Consider the following 5,419-nt stretch of genomic DNA (forward strand, 5'->3'; position numbering starts at 1 on the left):
CGTCTTTTTTCTGAAGTAAAATTTACTATCGGAAATTGCCTTTGTCATATTAAGTGATAGTTGTTTGTAATATAAATCAATAGTGATGTTTGCCATTTACGCGCTTGATTGCATCTAAATAGAGATGCGTCGTCGATTGAGGTATTCATTATTATTTTATTTACGACAATAATTGAGGTGTTTCAGCTACAAATTCTATACACCACCAATATTGTACTGTGGCTAATATCTTATCATCAGCTTGTTTTAAAATGAATTCTTCTTCGGTTCCCTTATTTAATAAAACAGTTATAAAACCGAGAAACCTGTTGGAGGAATGTCGCCAGGTGTATTTTGTTGCAAGTTTCTAAATCTTGCAGAACTAAATACAGATAACCTGTACACGCCAGTGACCGGTGCGGTGAATTTAATAGTATTACTATTTTGCGACCATGTTGCAGATCCCGATGATGTCGTGTGTACGATGTTATTGACATCTGACGAGGTTATTCCGGGTGGAATTTTAATAAAACCAGTTTTTTCAATAATTCCAGGAATCAATACTCGAATTCCTTCGAACGTATTGATGTTCTTTTTTACATCAGCGAGTTTTATAATAACATTATTCCGAACAACGAAAAACTCATCCTTGATTTCATAGATTTTTCTAATTTTTGCTTCAGAATCTCTAAAATCTGAAACATGATCAAGGAATCTCTCCCGTGTAATTATATTATTCAATTTGATATTACTCGTTTTTAATTTTCCGTGTTGGTCCTGAAAACAACAACTTCATCGGGATCTCTTCCGGATAAGGCTAAAAGATTATTAATTTCGTCTCTTGTTGCTTATTTTGATAAATCTATGTCGTCGCGTTTATTTTCTTTCATTCGTGATAGGAGAGATCTTCCATAAATATCAACCATTATTTATTATTGACTGATTTAATTTATCTGCAGTGTATTCGTGAACGACCTTATGGTATGGTTTCGTTGATTTTGATAACGCATTAAGAACATTAATTACTTCACGACCACATATTGGGTGATCGGTTAATGTTTGTGTTGGTAACGTTGAATACCAGACAGGAATGTTTGGTATTTTATGTGCGTATTTTAACAATTCAACCGTCGGCGCTAACCCGTACGAGTCAGAATAAATAATTCCACTTGGATTTATCGCGTAAGCAGCCCAATGAGTTCCCTAATCATCACTGTTGTCGAGATTAATGATTCCGGTTTCGTTATGATTCGGTTGTTCCGGTAACTGATCCCGCATAAAAACACCTCTAAAGAATTTTATTTTTTATTTTTAGCAGCGTTTATTAAATCAAAATTTGACATCGATACGTGACGCGCTGCGTCTGTTAACGGCGCTTTGGATACCACGATGGCGGTGTTCCTGGTAGTCTTAGACCCTTTACGTACCACGTTGGCGGGGTTCCTGGTAATCTTAGGCCGGATCCGGTTTTTAATTATATTTTCCTCCTGTTATTTTTTCTACTGCTTTACTGCCAAGATATCCAACACCGTCTAATGCAGCCGCTTTTGCAATGGCGGGTGCAGCAGCAGCTATTAATGCTGGTAATGCAGCGAATAGAGGAAACAAACACCTGTTTTAATCATAACTTTGATAGCATTTGGGGAAAGATCAATTTGAATTCCGGTCTTTGCTGATTTCGCCCTATTAAAATATTTTAGTTGGGTACTAGTTAGCGATAATTTATTTGGACCACCATTAGAAATGAAGCAGCTGATATCTGCAGACGATTATTTCCGGTGAGTTATTTCCAGCTCGTTTTCCTCCAATAAGAACGTCTAACCGTGATACATCATTGAGAATATTATCAGGACAAACATAATTATTTCCTAAACCACTACCAGTAGTACTAGGTGCATCATGAAATTCTTCTTATGGAGATTGTGGTCGAATAGGTTGTTGTTGTTGTCGAGGAGATTGTTGTTGTTGTGGAAGAGGTTGTTGTCGCTGTTGTTGTATTCGTGAAAAATAGTTATCTATTGCTCCGGAATAATCAACATATCTAAAATCATTATTTCTAACAATACCAAGATTATAATATATACGATATATCCATGTGTACCAATTTTCACGATCGATATTATCATCGGCATGCTCGGGTTTTAAAATCCTTCTTCGGTATTGATAACTCTCCGCAGCATATATAGCTAAATTATTTATATTTTCATTCTTCCTTACAGATTTAATACCTTCTTCAGTAAATATTTCGTTCACATCGACCCTAGCCCTGGCTTGTTTTGTTTCTGGTGTATCACCATCTTCAAGTGTTTCTCCAGCAGGTTGAACTGTACTAGCTGGGAGATTGGTTCTTTCTGCTATTATTTTAGTTTGTTTTGCGGTTTGTTTTAATGTTGGAAAAATACCCTTCTTCCTTTCCTTCTCATCCTTAATATCTCCCAATATGACTCTTTCAGTAGTTGCTGTAATGGGTTTAAATAATAATTCAGATGATTCTGCGAAACCTCTCTCTGCTTCTTCTCGTGCTTGTATTTTTCGTCTGACAGAATCTCTTACAGAAAGATATTTTTTATTGCTTCTAGTCGCTCTCGTTCTAATCTAACAGAATATAATATTAATTTTAATTTATCGAATCAGACTTGATGAAATGAATAGCAGCAGAGAGGGCGCGCCTCCAAACTTGGTACAGAAATGGTCTTATTGTGACTAATATTAAATAAGCCTTGTTTTTTAGTGATTTTTTTCCAGGAAGCCTTATTTTGACGAAATACGGATGGCCCAATTAGAGGTTGTTCGCCCTCTCTGCTCAGATGAATATCAAACAGAAGATGATAAAATGAATAGCAGCAGAGAGGGTGTGACTCCAAACTTAGTTCTCAATGATACCCCCCCCCCTCAAAATTTGCTTAAGTTTACAATTTTAGGACATGTTAATTAGAGAAACCCAATTAAAGGTTGTTCACCCTCTCTGCTGCTTATAGTGCCAACAAAAAAAATACAAGTTACGTGGAAACTATGGTGGGCTTAGTGTTCATTCGATGATATGGTAAAGTGGTAGTTATAGTGTACGTTGGATGAAATGATAAAGTGCCAATATAAATAAATCTACTTGTGACGCTAAATCGTCTTACGCATTTAGTCAAGGTAGTCAAGATGGTCAAGCTAATCAAACATGTTCAATGTTCACAATAATGGATATTTTTAAGAATATTTTAATTGATGATTCTACCGAGTTTGTATAATATTGAGATAACTGTTGATTTCCAAGAAATAACTCCTAACACACTAGACATATTTATTTTACTCACCCGAAACTTATCCATATAAACCAAGAATGCTTTTAAAGTTAAGTGAAAGTCGTTCCAAAATTGATGGAATAATGTAGGAGGAAGGATTGGGCAAGCAAGTCGACATTGATGAAATAATTAACCAGGAAGGATCGGGCAGACTGTTCGAGATTGAAATTAGTACACCGCCGCTCAATCTTGACCGAGTAGGTTTTGTCGAAGTCGTCTTCAAAATTTACCACGTGATTCATTTGAGGGTTTCCAAGATGCCTGTGATGACTTTATTACCGACAACACTGTAAATGTCATTACGACGTGGCAGATTGAAAAGCCAGGTATTCAACGCAGACCAGACATCAAGATCCAACTCCACGCGTGAAACTACGAGGACATATCATCGCTGATGACCTACGAATTGACGATAGACATGCACAAAATGTAATATCTTTGTTGGAAAGAAGCGAGTATTAGTTTCTGAATATTAAATTTATCGTGTTACAAAATGATGATCAGTTGGTTGTCCGAGATAAATTGGGACCAGTAGGCGAAGTCAAAACGTTGTTGTGTTATTTCCACTATGAATGTTGACCAAAATTGACAATTTTATTACTAAAACGCATATACAATTAAGGCAGTCGTGTACGCAATTACATTATCAACGAACATAATCGATAGGGGATTGAACTTTAAAATGTGTAGCTGATTGTGTCATATAATACTTTTGGTGGAAATGGATTCACGGAATGACGATAAAATACAATTTTACAATGTCTGACAACGTAGCGCGACTATCTCGGACGTTGCTACGCTTGAACGGACTATCAAACGTTAGTCGTTATCAAAACAATCACTAGGGAAGTGTTATATAATTCAACAAATTAACGAAATCGACGGATCGTGATCTTGTTAAGCGCAATGGACACGCATAGGATCCTACATTAGCGATTCGGTCCAAGCGTGCAGTAGAATATTACGACAGAAATGTTTACTAAGCCGTCGCGAGAGTTACCTCAAATAAAGCTGTGTCTATTTGATGGTTTTGTTTTTAGAGTTATTCCATTTCCGGAGAATAGATCAGTGTGAATTGTCATCTTTGAAAATGCTTTAGAATAGCACGTGTACACGATGGTTTATTCTCTACTGCATACAGGTATGAAAATGGCAATCATCAGAAATCTGATGACGCGCTATCAAATCCTTGTAACGAGTCAGTCAACTGCAATTCCATTACTCGATTATGTCAAACAGCCTTGCATAGCAAATGGTGATACTGGTCTATGGAATACAGCTTAAGATGTGGACGATGTCATGTGTTGTAATGGTTACATGTAGATTACGTGCTCCCAACGTAATTTTATTAACCCAGCGGTGGATTAGAGTCGGATGGGCCCCTATTGTGTTGCTGCATTGCATGTTAGTCACGCGTATTTTGACTTATCTCGTTGTCGTTGAAGCCATAACTACAGCCAAAATGTATTTGGTTCTATATGCCATGCGTGACACAATTCAGAAATAATGATGGCACGCAAGGGATATCTGATGAACATTGGCAAAATAACTGTTGGAGGGGCAAAGAATTGCATCAATGTGTCTCAACTATTTTTTTTATAGACCCGCAGAGTCATATTTTCTTGTTCTAGACTGTACACGCGCAGGTATCTGTGCGAGATTTTCATGACGGGCACAACTTAATACGCTCATTTGAGAGCACATATACTCGCGTATGTTAGCAAAAAATTAATATAGATGATCAACAAATCCCACGATGAAGTTGTACGCAACGCAACCGATGCGTTATATATGTACCGTAACATTTATCGCGGAAAACAAAATATTCACTAAACCAATCTTTCATTGTTTTCTTAGCAATGTCGTCATAATAACAATGTCGTCATAATAGACACAAATTCTAAAGCAGATATTTACACAGGAATCTACAAACAATACTATGAATCTTATCCAGTTTCCGAGTTGTTTACGCCATTTGTCATTTAAATGAACCAGACATATCTGCACTTGCTCCAGTGAAAACAGGCTCGCTAAAATGTATTGCTGAACGTATAATTGAGCATTTTGTAAACTCCAAACGTTGAAATGGACTTAGAGAATCAAGAATTAAAAAGGAAAACTCTATTATTAACAGACCTAAGATAGAT

Source organism: Sinohyriopsis cumingii, chromosome 7, assembly GCF_028554795.1.
Source record: "Sinohyriopsis cumingii isolate HCF-2022 chromosome 7, ASM2855479v2, whole genome shotgun sequence".
Taxonomy (NCBI): domain Eukaryota; kingdom Metazoa; phylum Mollusca; class Bivalvia; order Unionida; family Unionidae; genus Sinohyriopsis; species Sinohyriopsis cumingii.